Genomic DNA, 17,197 nt, shown 5'->3' on the forward strand with positions numbered 1-17,197 from the left:
GAAAAGTTATATTAACGGTCAGTGACTGCCACCCCAGGAGATGCCCTTGCTTTTGCTCTTAGTGATGCCTGATTTTGTTTTTATAGGAAGTTATTCAACTGCATAGTTAGTGGAGAGCTGAAGCCCTGCTCTATGGTCTTTGGGAAGCTCTGCCACAGCTGGACAGATGTGGAGGAGAGGGCTCTCATTTCCAGTATATAGAAATGTGACTGCGCACACACATGCACCCTGATGTGATGTCTAAAGAGTTACCTCATAAAGGTATGAGCGTGGTGGCTCACACCTTTAATCCTAGTACTTTGGGAGGCCAAGGTGGGTAGATCACCTGAGCTCAGGAGTTCAAGACCAGCCTGGGCAACATGGCAAAAACCCCATCTCTACTAAAAATACAAAAATTAGCTGGACATGGTGGGGCATTCCTGTAATCCCAGCTACTTGGGAGGCTGAGGCTTAAGAATGGCTTGAATCCAGGAGACGGATGTTGCAGTGAGCCAAGATTGCGTCACTGTACTTTAGCCTGTGCAACAGAGCAAGACTCTGTCTCCAACAAAAATAAAAAATAGAGAGTTTTGAAAGCCTTTGGTTATGCAGGGAATTTATAGTGTTATTACATGTATTAGTTGCTAGCCGATCAAAATAATTATCTTTAGGAAATGTTAATAATAAATAGTTATGAGATGTTGTATATTTTCTTAGATTTCTTATTTGCCCAGTTTTACTTCATGCAATGGACCTGGGCTTTAGACTTGATATTTGGCCATCATTTAAAGGTGGACTTCATTAGAGGCACTGAAAGATGAATTGTGTCTAATGGCCCTCTGAGACATTACTTCTACAGTGTTAAATATGCATAAAAATATGTGCTTGAAGATTGTTACTTGGTAGAGAAGATGAGAAGTTATGTGATTGCCTTTGGCATTTGCAGCACATACACATGCACAGGATCTAGAATTTAAATGAAATTAGTCTAGAACTCAAGCACTGAAAGGGTACTTAATATTTTTTTTGACAGCTTGCTGATGTGTTTATTTTCTGGTTTTCTTCGTCTTAGGGTAAATGACACCTTCATGGACTTAGTTGTTAAAGTCAGGAAGCTGGAAGTCATCCTTAACAACTCTGTCCCTCATGGTTAATCCACCAGAAGGCCTACTGATTCTACCTGTAACACACAGGGAACCCATCTTCACTGCCAGCACCCTAATGTGGGCCACGTCACCATAGCTCAGGTCTTCTGCAGTAGTCTTCTGCCTTCTCTCTCAGATGCTACCCAATCCCATCCATTCTACATTTCAGCCAAAGTGATCTTTTTGGAAACATAAGGCAATTATGTTACTCCTCTGCTTAAAACTTTTAAATGACTTGCCATTGCACTTAGGATAAATTGTTTAAACACCCATCTCTGTTTGCAATGTGGTATGTGACATAGCTGTGGACTAATTAATTGCATGTTGAGCTCGCCTCCATTCAGCACCATCCTTCCAGTTCCTGGAGGAAGTCATCCTTTTATTTGAACCTAATTTTCTCTGTAAGCATCAAAATTTAAGGCATCTATGGCTCTTCCACAAATAAGAAAAGATTTTATGTCTGCTACTCTTTCCTACTCCCAGCTATTTTTCAAAGTTTCTGATTAAGTTTCTGCATTATATCTTTTTTGTTTCAGTAATTCTTATTAGCAATTGCACTTCACCTAACATTTATTTTATCAATAATTGTGGAGTGGAGCTTTAACTAAACCTATTTCTTTGTTCGGCACTGCTTCCTGTATCCCAAATCATCTTGTATTTCTTGGATTCAAATTTAATTTGCTACAGTACACCTTTGAGTCTTTTCCTCCTTACCCCCAAAGTACACAGTGGTGAACTTCATGGAGCAGTTGCATATCCCCAAATAACTTTATTTTGCCTTCATTCTTAAGTAACAGTTTTAGGGAGATATGAGAGTCTATTCTTAAAATTATTTTTCCAACTTTGTAGAAAATGCTTCATTTGTGTTTTAGCATCTGAAATTACAGACGAGAAGTCTGGTGCAAATCCAGTTTTCCTTTTGTTACAATTAGCATGCTTCCTAACTATAGCATGTTCCTAGATTTCAATTTTATTTTGTAATTTTAAAATTTCACCAAGTTATATTTAGGTAGTTTTTTTCAGTATTTTTATATACCATATAAACTTGGCAGACCCTTTCAACCTAATGCTCAGATCTCCCTTTAACTCAGGGCTGTTTGGTCCTGTTATTTCTTTGGTAATTTCCTTTCCTCTATCCTCTCCTTTAAAAAAAAAGTTAGATACATATTGAATCATCTAGATTTATCCTCCTTTCCCCTCTCATATTTCCTGTTTCTCGGTTTGGGAGAATTCATCAGTTTGATCTTCTGAATCACTACTTGTGTCATTGGTTATGCTCCTTTTGCTATTCAGACCTCTGTTGAAGGATTAAAAATTTTTTTTGGCTGGGCACAGTGGCTCACCCCTTTAATCCCAGCACTTCAGGAAGCTTAGATGGGTGGATCACTTAAGGTCAGGTGTTTGAGACCAGCCTGGCCAACATGGTGAAACCCCATCTCTACTTAAAAAACAACAACAACTGTAGTCTTGTTCTTTTATTCCTCACTAATAACTTTTTAGTATTGTGCCTCTCCCTTAGTATCTCCATAGGTCTTTGAAATGGTATCTTCATGGATCTTTCAGAGAATGCTACAATTATTTTATGCTTCCTTTGTTATTTTTATTTATTATTACCGAAGGGCACTTTAAGTTATCTGGATAGCATTTAAATACAAATGCCTGGACCCCTATTCCCTCTATAAATACTGATTCAGTTGGATTGTGGTGGGGCCCAGGCAACTGGTATTTCTTAAAAAAAGCTTAGCAGGTGATTCTGATGTGCATCCAGGATTGAGAACTCTGGTTGTGTGATCAGAGTGGTAACTGTAGTGGGTTCTCTCAGCACAACTGGGAATTATTATTCTTCCAGAAGTAAATTGAGAGTACAGGAGTCCTGATCCTGCTAAGTACCAGGGATATGCCTCCAGGGATTCAGTCAGCTGCCTTCTGGACGGGTGTGTGCATTGCCATTTGTGGTGCTGTTTCTTCATTCTGTAGTCCCAGCACCTATGTGGGTGGTTCCCCTACAGCTGATCCTCCACCTTACTATTCAGAGCTGTTCTCACAGCTTAGCCTTTCTGAGAACAGTGGAGAATGCAGCTGTTTCATAGGCCTCTAATTATCCTCCTGACAGCTCTGGGCTCACTTCTACTTCTACATCCAGCTTCCCCTGTCTCTGAATTTGAGTTTGTTTCCCCCCAGGGTTCCATGGTTATATTCACATTTTTAGAGTTTTCTTCTTTTGCTTGGTTCAAATTGAAATTTCCTTTATGTCTTAGTACTGCTGTCATTCAGTCAGTCATGATGGCATTTTCCCCTCCTTTGGTCCAGAAGTCCTCATGCTATTCTGATGGTTATCTTTCCTGTTTATCCTGTGCTGCTGTGAACTTATTATTACTTTTGTATTTTTAATCATGTATATTATTTTAATAAGTAGTCTTTTATATTAGTCATTTTAAGAGAAGTACCTCTAAGTTCATCATTATTTATGATGAACAAGAAGTCCTCAAATAGTTTTTGGTTACTTTTGAAAAGTATCAGACATTCAAGGAATTTAGCTGACTATTTACAGAAGAGGAATGCTAGGTGGTTTAACCAGATGAAAGACTACTCATTCAATTAGTTTAAAAAAATGCATTTAAAATTGTAAGATGTTATTTTTCGTGTATCAAATTAGTGAAGTATATTTTTGTGTTTATTATGGAACGGGGGTTGTGGTGGGGAATATATAAGGAGTAAGGATTGTGTATGAGAAACAGAATTTAATGCTGACAAGGGTGAAGTATAGACATTCTTACATACTTCTTGTGGAATGCAAAGTGGTACAATACTCAGTGCAGTTCGGCAATATGGGCCTTTAAAACTTTCATACTCTTTGACCCAGGATTCAAATTCTGGTAGTCTATCCTAAGGAAGTAATCATGGGTGAAGACAATAATTTATTTACAAAGATGTTATAGAATAAATAAAAACCAAACGCATTCAAATGCCTGACACTGGATAATTGCTAAATGATGGTACATCTATGCAGCTAACAAAATTAAACAAAATGAAATTAATAAAAACTAATATTTAAAAAGATTTTAATGTCGTAGGGAAAATGCTTATGTAATGATGCTAGGTGAAAAAACATACAGTCTAAAACAGATTTATCCAGAATATCAATTCTATAAAAAGAGTACAAAGTAAAAATTAGCAGCAATGATTGTTTCTATGATTTGAATTATGTGAATTTTTTTCCTCTATAGTCTTATTATACTCTTCTGTATTTTCCATATATCTACAATAAGTATATTATAATAAGGAAAAAATTGGTATTATTTTTAAAATTGCCAAGCTGTCCCACAAAGAAATATGAATGGTCAGTAATCACATGAAAATGCTTAACCTCAGTAGTAATAAAAGATGCAAAGAGTGCTTAATAACATGAGAGATGTTTATCAGACCTATATTTAAGTGAAAAAAATACCAATATGTGCAATATGATTCCAGTATGGTTAAAATTGTGTATGTGCACGTGTGTGTGCATCAGAATGTTGACAGTGCTTATCTTTTGGTAGTGGATATTTTTGGGTTATATGAGCTTTTCCCGCCACTATAATCTTTTTTAGTTTTTTTTTTTTTTTTTTTTGAGACAGGGTCTCGCTCTGTTGCCCAGGCTGGAGTTACGTTGGCACAATCTCTCATCCCTGCGACCTCTACCTCCCTAGTTCAAGTATTCTCCTGTCTCAGTTTCCCAAGTAGCTGGGACTAAAAGCATTTCCCCAACACCCAGCTAATTTTTGTATTTTTAGTAGAGACGGAGTTTCACCATATTGACCAGGCTAGTCTTGAATTCCTGGCCTCAAGTCATCTGCCCACCTCAGCCTCCCAAAATGTAATCCCAGGCCTGAGCCACTGTTCCCAGCCTCCCCTCACTATAACCTCTACTTCTTTGTATTTTCCAGTTTGCTTATATTGAAAATATATTGCTCTTATAATTAGGGGAGTTTTTTTTCCCCACACTTAAAAAAAATCAAATTAATCTTTCCATCCCCTACACTATACTTTCTGCTTTTAAAACATACTTAAAATATTTAACATGGAGGGTAGGATAAGAGAAATTTGAGAGAATTCTCTGTGTAATTGAGTATTAAGAATTAGTTGAACTCATTAATATAAATTTACACACTAAAGAGATTTATTTATGTTTGTTTAAAGAGGTATATTTGAGTACATCAAATACTTTAAAAATACACCTTTTTCTCAAAATATTAGCCACGTAAATGCAACATGATGGAAAACTGGCTTTGTGCCATTAAATAAAATGTACCATTTAAAAAAAAGTATATAGTTCAGTAAGTTTGTTTCTTTTGTAAGAGATAGGGTCTTGCTATGTTGTCCAGGCTGACCTTAAATTCCTGGGCTCCAGCAGTCCTCTTGCCTCAGCCTCAAGCAACTGATACTATAAGTATACCGCACCTTGTCTGGTTAGTTTATATTAGTTTTTTGTCAAATATTTATACTCCTGTAAACACTATCCCCAATCAGTATGTAGAACATTTTTGCCACCCTAGAAAAGTTCCCTCCTCTTGCTCTCTCTTGTCAGTCTTCACCATTTTAAGATAATTTCTGTTGTGATTTCTACCACCATAAATTAATTTAGTCTTCTCTAGAACTCCACAGAAACAGAATCATTTATTTTATATCTAACTTCTTTTGCTCACCATACTTTTGAGATTCATCCATGACGTGTGTATCAGAAACTTACTCTTTTCTTGCTAAGTAGTATTCTATTGTATGAATATCACAGTTTTTAAATTCTATTCTTATGCTGACAGATATGTAGGAAGTGTCCAGGTTTTGGCTATTTAAAAACTGGGGATAGTTTGTAGCTATGTCATAAACTCTAGTGTGCTTTCTTCTTCCTTTTTCCTGTCTAGCAGGGCTTGTGAAGCAAGCATTTGCCCTGCAGTTAAGGGCTTGTTTCCAGGTGCTTATAACTAAGACCACCACAAAGAGAACAGAAAACAAAACTAAAGTGGGCCCGCCAAGTCCCAGGCGGATGCCTGAAGAGTTCAGCTTTTGGGCACAGAAGGGCAGGCCTGCAAATTAACTAAAAACTCCCTTCACGGAAAGAAAAAAAGAGCTAAGCATTGAGAGAGTTCAGGGCACCCAATTAGAGACCAAGAGAGCCACTACCACATTGGATCAAATCACAGCAGTTGTTTTGAGACAGAGAGGTTACTCAAAACACTGAGCCCTAACTATACTGAGACTGAGGCGGGGCACTTCCTCCCCCCAGCCAGCCTTGCGGCAAATGTCCCTGAAGTGCCTTATCTGGGTTCCCTTCTGCGGAGGTTTCAGGCTGAGGAGTACTAGGATATACTCTTTTTTTTTTTTTTTGAGACGGAGTTTCGCTCTTGTTCCGCAGGCTGGAGTGCAATGGCGCGATCTCGGCTCACCGCAACCTCCGCCTCCTGGGTTCAGGCAATTCTCCTGCCTCAGCCTCCTGAGTAGCTGGGATTACGGGCATGCGCCACCATGCCCAGCTGATTTTTGTATTTTTAGTAGAGACGGGGTTTCACCATGTTGACCAGGATGGTCTCGATCTCTTGACCTCGTGATCCACCCGCCTCGGCCTCCCAAAGTGCTGGGATTACAGGCGTGAGCCACCGCGCCCGGCCTAGGATATACTCTTAAAGCACTTCCCTGACTGCTTTTCCAACATGAGCTACATTTAAAAAAAGAAAAGAAACAGACTCTTAAGGGTGGGGTTGGGGGACATATTTGATAACTGAAAAACAAAAAAATCCCACAGACTCAAGTGGTTATCATACATTCAGGTATGGAACATACTACCCAAAAGCAGGAATTCTGAGTTCTGGGTTTGAGAGACCCAGGATACCGCTTTCTGTGACAGACAGGGCACAGTACCTCCTCCCTCATCTCATTCCTTGTAGAGTTCATTTTTCTCTGTGCCACCACCAACCAAAGAGAATGTGGCCTTTATCCTGTTTCCTCAGACACTGGCTCTTTATCCAACCCATCCTCTGAATCTTTGTTTGGTGTTTTTTAAATTTATGTTTATTTTTTATATTTCTTTTGACCTCTGAATCTTCACACAGAGTTCAGGTTAACTGAGTGCAACTAAAGCTGAGGAAATGCAAAGGGAGAAGTTCGATCACTCAGTTAGCTTGTCGAAGACACTCTTAGAAGATGGGAAATTGTGTGGGCCTTGAAGATAGGACCCTTGTTAGGCAGTGGTAAGTCCAAAGAATAGGAAATCCTCTCCACCTGCCATATTAGAAGGGCTTTCCAGTTCCAAAAGAATTTGTGGCAAAACTCATGCCATGAGAGTGAGTCTCCCATGGGTGTTAGGCTGACCAGCCTTGCTTACTGTGCTGATTGCTTGGCATCAGACTCAGCCAGCAAGGGTTTACCCTATGTCCATCCTAACCCAGTTCTCTTTGTCACTGAACTGTTGTCCATCTGTTTCATTACTGCATCAGCTTTTTACCTGGTTACTTTCTGGCGCCCATTTCTTGCCTAGGCCTATTTTTTTTCCCTCACCCTCTTCAACTTAAACTTTCTGCTAAAAATGAAAAATAAACGTTGATTTGGAACTTCAAACTTTACATTAGCTAACATGCTCTGCCAAAGCACTGATCCTGAGCACCTGCCAGATGATGTTTTTATTGCTTTTAGTTTCATTGTAGATGACAAAATACATGGAATTGGATTTCTTTTTCCCAGGATTTGGTGGTAGTTTATGTCAACAGCAGATGGCATTTTCTGATTGAAAGTATTTATGAACAGTTTGATTATTTTTTTCTTTCTTTTTTTTTTTTTTTGAGATGGAGTTTCACTCTTGTTGCCCAGGCTGGAGTGCAATAGCACGATTTCAGCTCACTGCAACGTTCGCCTCCTGGGTTCAAGCAATTCTTCTCCCTCAGCCTCCTGTGTAGCTGGAATTACAGGTGCCAGGCTAGTTTTTGTATTTTTAGTAGAGACGGGGTTTCGCCATGTTGACCAGGCTGGTCTCGAACTTCTGACTTCAGGCGATCCACCCGCCTTGGCCTCCCAAAGTGCTGGGATTACAGGTATGAGCCACTGTGCCTGGCCCAGTTTTATTCTTCAGATCCTTTCTGATGTTGCTGGATCACCTTGGACTATGAGTTTCATGTAGCTTATAAACATTGAGAGGAGGTGCAAACTGAAGCTTTGAAAAGTTGACACCAAACATCACAACTGAGGCAATCATTGCCCCTTGCTTAGACTCATAATCTACTGGTTTCAAATGACTTTTATTTTAGGGGACTATATACTTTCCTTGAAATTGCTAGAAAACTCCACAGAGATTTTTCCTGGGTTATTGTGTTATCTTCAGTTCTAATTTTGATGGGTGAGCCAAAAGCAGATCGTATCCAGCCCAGGTTACCTTTATAATGTCAAGCGATTGTTCTCTCACAGACTTTAGCCAAAAATTTTTAGAGAAAAGACTTTTAAAAACCTTCCTCCCTACCCGACACCCTGTCCAATTATAGTTGATACTTTAAGCTCTGACTCTCAAGCTTCTGTGAGCAAAATCTTTGGCAGAGTAGCTAATGTTACATAATCAATTTGGGGGGATTTGAGCTACATGAAAAAGAGTTCCTGATACCATTCTGTGAAGTCTGCTAAACAGCTTAACTCTTATCAGTGAACAAATAAATAAGCTTCATGCATCTCTATTCCTCTACTGGGAACTGAAGATAATGGGAACTTAATTATAAATCAGGAAAATGAAAATCCTTAAGTTCTGACCTTTTTCATAGCCCAAAGCAAACAAAACAGTAAGATGCTACATAATTTACGCCCATTCTCTAGTGTATGAATTTTGGATTACCAATGGCAAGTGTAAATTTCATATTTGTGACGTACTCCAGGATATTAGTAAATTACCATAGAGATACAGACAACTAAAGAAGTTAGTATATCACCTTATCAAAGACGTTTTAAGATAACCTTGAAATTACTCATAGAATGGAAAGACATCCATGGATTAGAAGACTTAGTATTATAAAGATGGCAGTACTACTCAAAGTAATCTAAAGATTCAGTGCAATCTTGACCAAAATTCTAGTAGGTATTTTTGCAGAAATAGGAAAGCTGATCCTAAAATTCATATAGAATTGCAAGGGACCCTGAATAATCAAAACAGTCTTGAAAAAGAAAAACAAAGTTTGTGTATTCATGCTTCCCAATTTCAAAAGATACTACAAAGCTATAATAATCAAAATAGGTACAGGCATAAGAATAGACATGTAGATTAGTGGAATAAAACTGAGTCCAGAAGTGAACCCATACATCTGTGATCTTGAGAATAGTGCCAAGATGATTCATTGGGGAAAGGATAATCTCTTTAACAAATGGTGCAGGTAAAAGTGGATATCTACATTCAAAAGAATGAGGTTGGACCCCACACATAATAAAGTTAACTCAAAATGGATCAAAGACCTAATTCTAAGAGGTAAATCTATAAATTCTTAGAAGAAAACATAAGGGTAAATCTTCATGACCTTGGATTTGGTAATGGATTCTTAGAAATGACACCAAAAGCACAAGCAAGAAAAGAAAAATAAATTGAACTGCATCAAATTTTAAAATTTTGCATCAAAGGACACTGTCAAGTAAGTGGAAAGGCAACCTGCAGAATGGGAGAAGATATTTGCAAATCTGCTAACAAAGAAAACTCTTAACAAGTGAACAGCAGAACAGATAACCCAATTAAAATGTGAGCAAGGGACCTGAGTAGACTTTTCTAAAGATATGCAAATGGCCAATAAACATATGAAAATATTTCCAGGGTCATTGGTCATTAAGAAAATGCAAATCAAAGCCACAATGATATACCATTTCACACCCACTAAGATGGCTGTACTTTAAAAACAAAACGAAACCAGAAAATTACAAGGATTGATAAGGATGTGGAGAAATTAGAATCTTGTACTTTGCTGGTGGGAATGTAAAATGGTGAAGTCACTGTGGAAAACAGTTTAGTAGTTTAAAAGTTCCATATAGAATTAACATATGACCCAGCAATTCCACTCCTAGTTATATGTCCAGTAATTGAAAACAGGTATTCAAACAAATACTTGGACACGAGTGTTCTTGGCAACACTATTCACAATTGCCAAAAAATACAAACAACCCAAATGTCTATCAGTGAATGAGTAGATAAGCAAGATGTACATCTATACAGTAGAATACTTTTCAGCCATAAAAGGAATGAAGTACTGACGCATGCTATAATGTAGATGAACTTTGAAATATGCAAAGTGAAAGAAAGCCAACCCAAAAGGTTACATATTGCTTGATTGCATTTATATGAAATATCCACAAGAGGTAAATTTATAGAGACATAAAGCATATTAGTAGTTATCAGGAGTTGGAGGAGGAGGAAGAATAGGAGTGACTGCTTAATGAGTTCAGGGTTCATTTTGAGGTGATGAAAATATTTTGGAACTATGTAAATGTAATGGTGGCACAACATTGTGAATGTGCTAAATGCCACTGAATTGTACATTTAAAAATGGCTAATAGTAAGTTATGTGAATTTTATTTCCATTTTTAAAATTACATCAGATAGTTTCTGTGATCTCACAGATAACTGTGGCTTTGCTGTCATGGTTACCTTGTGACTGTTGGAACCCATGTGCTTTGTAGCATTAGTACATTGGGAAGTTCTTTCCAACTGTGGACAGGAAAATGTGAAGACTGATGATCCCAAGTGGGTTTCTCCCTAAACTAACAGTTAAGGAATATAGTTTCACTGTTGGATTTTTATTTGTTGAAACTGGTAAAGCCTCTCTCTACCTTGAATGGGTCTGGGGTTGTTTTACAATTTATCAGACCAGATTGGTTTGATATTGTTTTCTTCATTTAATTTGAAAAAGCATGTTTAAAGTAACTTTATTTGGAGATGGAATAATATTTTGGTTTTATGAAAGTGTGAAGGAACTGTAAAAGAATCTAAGACATACTTATGAAATTGCAGTCAGGTTTTTCTGTTGGTTTTGTATGCTGCACTGCTACAGATTTTTGTGATACTTTCTAAAATCATTTCAAATGCTTTTTTTTTTTACTGTCAGTGGCATTGGTATCATAAATAAGAAAATTGTATTCAGATCAGTCAAGCAGAGTCTGTGCAAAAACAAAAAACATGATTTTTTTATTTTTATCTCATCTGTTTTGTTTTTTGAAGGAGGAGCTGTAGGCTATATTCTGGCAAATGATCTGAGAAGAGCTTCTTACTCAGAAAGCTAGAAGTGTTTTACCAATTATTATGAAGCTTTTCTTTATGAATGAGGCTGTTGCTTCTGGCCCACAGTCAGTGCTGTTTTATGGAGACTTGTTTTTCCAGCAAACATTGTCTTCCACACTCCTACCTGGTTCCTCTTATGATCCAAAATATGCTGTCCAGACTAAAAATGTGTAGATGTGAAGCAAACAAAGCTAACTGGTCTGTCAGGGATTGAATCCATAGCTTTTGGCATCATCTGAATCAACCAGTCAGCTGGACTACTGCCTTGCTTAAGTAAGGTTGTTGCAATTTTAAAGTTAGAAGGGATCTGGCAAGCACAAAAATATTTGGAATAAATGTAATAAGCTAAACTAGTAGATAAATATAAGTATTCAGCTTAAAATAATTATTGCTTCTGACTTTCACAAAATTAGGTTTCCTCTGTGTGAGGTTGATAGGATTACTTATTTATTTAGAGATAGGGTCTTGTTCTGTTGCCCAGGCTGAAGTGCAATGGCATGATTACAGCTCACTGTAACCTTGAACTCCTGGGCTCAAGTGATCCTCCTGCCTCAACCTCTCAAGTAGCTTGGACTATGGGTGCATGCCATCGTGCTGGCTTTTTTTTTTTTTTTTTTTTTTTTAACTTTTGTAGAGACTATGGTGCCCGGGTTGGTCTTGAACTCCTGGTCTCAAGCAGTCCTCTTTCTCAGTCTCCCAAAGGATAACTTTTAAAAAATAAGCAAAGGTGAGCTTTAAGTTAGGGAGAATTAGAAGTTGTTTTTCAGTAAATTATTAATAAGGAAAGATTTTCAAGAGCTAATTTAAGTAGACATTAAGCTGCTTTAACTAGGCATACCAGGACAGAAGTAGAAAAAGTGAAATGGATGGATGAGACTGTAGGTTACTGCACAATTACATTTGCCCAGGGACCCCTAACCATGAACAGCAGCATAGTGCATAATGCTTTTCTTTGGGCAATTTACCTAACAAGTTTCCTCATCTGGGTTATTAGAATATAGAATCAACCTCATAAGGTCATTATAAAGATTGGATTAATGTACTTAAAGCTCTTGGAACAATGTCTGATGCAATGTAAAGCTAGATATGTTTGTGTTAAAATCATAAGATGCTAGTGTTAAGATAACTAGAAGCCACTTTGATGAAGGAGTTTTCTTTTTTTTAAGGGGCAAACAAGGGGCAAACCTGTTTACATTCATGGATGCTCATAGTTATGATGTGCTAGTCAAGATACACTAGTCTAGTGTACCAGTGCCTGGACATCTGTTGGAAGTTCTGAGACCTTCTGGTATACTCACATTGGAACCATTTTACTGCTAATGGGCATCTCAACCAAAGAGAATTGTTCAAGAAAGAAATAAGAACTCAAAACAGTGGTTTTTCAACTGTTTCCCAAGTAATTTTAAGATCCAATAAAGCATCTCTGGTTGTCTGTTAAAAACATAGTTACTGTCTCATTCATTCACTGCAAGTGTCCATGATGAAATAGGGGTAATGGTCAGAGACAGAGATGAAAACAGTTCCTTGGCCTGGAACTTACAGTCTGGGCCACTTTTGTACCTCTAGAATCCATACCAGGAAAACCTGAATGGAAGAATGTCAGAAACTAGGACATCCTTGAAGTTATAAAGCCACACAGCTGTTAATATTATTTCTGCCAAGCTATCTCAAACTTAGCTGAGAGAGAGAAATGGAAACTCTTTGGCTGAAAGAGCATGAAAATTACAGATTTTGTTCTGATCTGTTATCAGAGACCATTGAGTTTGCTTTATTTCTATGTTCTAGTTTCTACTAGGAATTTTAATAGTTTCAAATTTCTGGTTTGTATTTCAGTAACCTCTTTTTACCCTTCTTGTCTCACTGGTTTTTCTGTGTATGTGTAGTTCTGGTGAAAATGAATTAGGAAAGGAGACTGATGAGATTGGATAACTCAGCATCCTAAAATGTTTTCTCATGAAGTGATGATGTGCTGCTTCTTTCATAGGACTGAAATGCAACTCCAAAAGCAACATGCGACCCTTTAAAGATGCTTGTGGGACTGCATAAAGTGAAGAGGGAAACTGGAGAAAACAATGAAGTAAGGAAAAAGTATGTTTTCCGGGTAAACAGCATGCTTCTGAGCTTTCACAAGTTTCTTGCTATAGTAGTTACCACACCTTTGTAATGCATAAGTGTTTATAGTCATATTTAGTCTTTGCATTGCTATTAAACATTATTTATTTTCTCTTCCCTTGTTTTGTATTGCTGAACTCTTTGATCAAATGATTCTTTTTTGGATTAATCTAAAAATCTGCATTGAGTCTACAACTTAGATGATTCTTCAGTCATTTAATAGGAATGTGTTATATAGGTTGACCATTGAGATCATAAGAGTATCCTGTGTTGTGTCTCTGTGATGTGTAGGGTGAGTCAAAGTGTCAGCTTTTAGTCTGAGTGCAGAACTTACACTTGATTGACTTGAAAAAACTAGAAAACTAGTTTGTATACAATCAATTATTCAAGCTGTATTCTCAGATTACAATATATGTGGCACTACAACACATCTCTGGCATCTGTGGAATAGGAAATCTTTGAAAAAAAATAACTAGTGTATTTAATGATAGGCATATATTCACAGCATACTGTTACATTAAAAAGTAGTTACAAAACATATTACAATTTAAATCGCGAAAACTCTTTTTAATGCGAAATACGGAAGACAAAGCAGACTAGCAAACAATCATCATAAATAGACATAGCCTACAGTTGATAAAATAGATATGCCTTAGTAAGCTTTTTAAATAAACCACATCTTTTACATTATTTTCCATTATTTAAAAAACTTTCTTGGCTGGGCACAGTGGCTCGTGCCTGTAATCCCAGCACTTTGGGAGGCCGAGCCTGGTGGATCACAAGGTCAAGAGATGGAAATCATCCTGGCCAACATGGTAAAACCCCGTCTCTTTTTTTTTTTTTTTTTTTTGAGACGGAGTTTCACTGTTGTTACCCAGGCTGGAGTGCAATGGCACCATCTCGGCTCACCGCAGCCTCCGCCTCCTGGGTTCAGGCAATTCTCCTGCCTCAGCCTCCTGAGTAGCTGGGATTACAGGTATGCGCCACCATGCCCAGCTAATGTTTTTTTGTATTTTTAGTAGAGACGGGGTTTCACCATGTTGACCAGGATGGTCTCGATCTCTTGACCTTGTGATCCATCCGCCTCGGCCTCCCAAAGTGCTGGGATTACAGGCTTGAGCCACTGTGCCCGGCCAACCCCGTCTCTTCTAAAAATACAAAAAAAAAAAAAAAAAATTAGCCAGGCGTGGTGGCCAGCTCCTGTAGTCCCAGCTACTCAGGAGGCCGAGGCAGGAGAATTGCTTGAACCCAGGAGGCCGGAGGTTGCAGTGAACCGAGATCGTGCCATTGCACTCCAGCCTGGGCAACAGAGTGAGACTCTGTCTCAAAAAAAAAAAAAAAAGAAACTTTCTTCAGTAAGCCGAATAGAAATTTTTAGAAAGAGAGAAAGAAATAGAGGCAGAGTCATTGATGATATGTGATGCTAGAAGTTCTGTACAACTTCCTTATACAACTCTATGGCAACATCTCTCTCCTTCTCCACAAGCCTGGCGACCACTAGCCCATGGGAATTTTCTCACAAGTGTAACTTCTGGAATTTTATGTCTTGTGGTGGGCATTTTCCCTATGCTTCAGTAATGGATTGCTGCAGGCCTAATATTGGCTGTATGGTATATTCCACCTTGATCATTATTTAATTTTGAGTCTTAAAGTTGAGTAAAACTGTTTAGTGGCTTTATATATCAATCCTCTAAACTAAAAATGTCATAAGACACATTTTTCATGTACACATCTTCTAGTGCTCACTCTTATACTGGTCTCTTGGCTTTATCACATTGGTCTCTTGGCTGTGCTTCAGTCAGCCCAGAAACATTCCTGTTTTGGAGCCATTGTTCTTGTTCCCTCTGCCAGGAATCATCTTCTCCCAGATAGTCATATGGCTACTGGCTACTCCCCTCCTTCTTCAGGTTTCTGCTCCAAAGTTACCCTACCAAAGATGCCTTCTATGGTATCCTCAATTGAAAATGATACCTTACCATACCCTGGAATCACTCTATCCTTCTCTGTTTTTTTCTATAGCATTTATCACCATCCAGCCACTGTAGATACATTTGAGTGGCAGTGTCTCTGCCATCCCTTCATACCCAGTACCTTCCCTGCCTGAACTCCTCATTGAGGGCAAGACCTTTATCCCCAGGATCTAAACCAGTGCTGGACAATAGATGCTCAGTAAGTATTTGTTGGGTGAATGAATGAAGCTTGCTTATGTTAGGAGGATTAAGGAGATTTGGAGATCATGTGATTGGATTGAAAATGATTAACAGGGAAAATGTTGTAGAGGAAGTATCTTAAACTGTATATTAAAAGCCTGATAAATAGCAGGGCTTAAAAATCATTGTCAAAGATAGTTCTTTGATCTAGAAGGTAATTTAGAGCCACTTTAGGAATATAAATAGCAGATCAGATATTTACACTAAAAAAACCAGACATAAAATATTAAACAGAAATGTCTCAGTTGAACCACTCTTTTTGTTAACCTCCCAATCTTTTACCATCAATTGTTACGATAAATTTAAAGTGAATCCACAACTTAGGTGATTTCTTCGATCATTTAATAGGAAATGATCTTACCCTCACAGACTCTGCGACAACTTGTTTTGAGGAAGGTGTGGGCATCAACATTTTAAAAGCTGCCTGGTGAATTTCTTGGGCACTCAAGCTTGAGGACCAGGAATACTATCAGTTTTTCTATGTTAATGATGACTGTGATTACTTTAAATTTATCATAACAATTTAACCTCCCAATCTTTTACCATCCATATGACCCAATTGGCAGTTATACTGTAATGGATGACATACGGATGGTAAAAGATTGGGAGGTTAACAAAAAGAGAGTGGTTCAGCTGAGTGGTGACCTGAAAGAAGAATACCATGGTCTGGGTAGAGGGAACAGGTGGACCCTAGCAATGCCTGTTGTGTTAGAGAACTGGTAGGATGGGGACATTGCATATGACTGGAGGTTGCGGTGGGGGAAGGTTAATGGGAAAGTCAAAGCCAAACTGGAGTCACTGAGAGTTTTTATATGTCAGTCTCTGTAGCTACTACCTGGTGACACCGAGCCAGCTTGTCTAACTCTAGCTTACCTCATTTCTGCCAGCCTGCTTCTACGTATGAAGTATGATGTTTATTCTACACATCATGTTTTTTCTCTTCCCCCTTTAAGGTCTTTTAAAATTAATCTTTCACTTTTAATGGCACATACCATCTGATTCAACAATTAATATAGCATTTCTAGAAATTTATCTTACATATGACCTCATACAGGTATGCAGGTAGTCCTAGAGTACCTCAGCCTCTGTGAAATCCTCATGCATGCCTTGTACCTCATTAACACTCGGACAGAGAATAAATATCTATTGCTGCCATCGCTCTGTTGTGGCCATGTCTTGTCCCCCTCCACTGGTTCTGGTATTAACTGCCTACCTCTTTGCCTAAACTGCAGTGGACTAGAGACATTTGCACGGGAGCTAACTGTGTCTCCTCGCAGGTTTCTTCTTTTGAACAATTTGTTCCTTATGGCAGTCTTTTGCCTCCCATTTGTGAATATTATGAATGGTTATAGTAATACATTTTTACTTTGCATTTTTAAAAATATTTAGATAATTAAATATATAGTAGTGGGTGTCTCTACTTGGCTGCACATTAAAATCACCTTAGAAGCTTTATAAAATACTAATCCCTGGTCTCACCCGCAGAG

At 38.1% G+C, this 17,197-nt stretch overlaps 1 protein-coding gene across 7 annotated transcripts in view; it reads left to right on the top strand.

Moving 5' to 3' along the window:
- ZHX3 (zinc fingers and homeoboxes 3) overlaps positions 1–17,197 on the top strand; it is a 119,965-nt gene that overhangs the window by 31,955 nt on the left and 70,813 nt on the right. For 2 of the 7 annotated variants that reach the window (XM_032294930.1, XM_032294931.1), the window contains exon 2: positions 13,373–13,476. The exons of 1 other annotated variant lie outside the window; for it this stretch is intronic. The gene's annotated coding sequence lies outside the window, so the exon portion shown is untranslated. Of the gene's footprint in view, positions 1–12,060; positions 13,477–15,519; positions 15,670–17,197 lie in introns of those variants that run through there. 4 more of the 7 variants (XM_032294932.1, XM_032294936.1, XM_032294934.1 and 1 more) reach the window with 4 other exon arrangements.

The sequence above is a fragment of the Sapajus apella genome, unplaced genomic scaffold, assembly GCF_009761245.1.
Source record: "Sapajus apella isolate SASKATOON/1434 unplaced genomic scaffold, GSC_monkey_1.0 scaffold33, whole genome shotgun sequence".
In the NCBI taxonomy this organism is placed as follows: domain Eukaryota; kingdom Metazoa; phylum Chordata; class Mammalia; order Primates; family Cebidae; genus Sapajus; species Sapajus apella.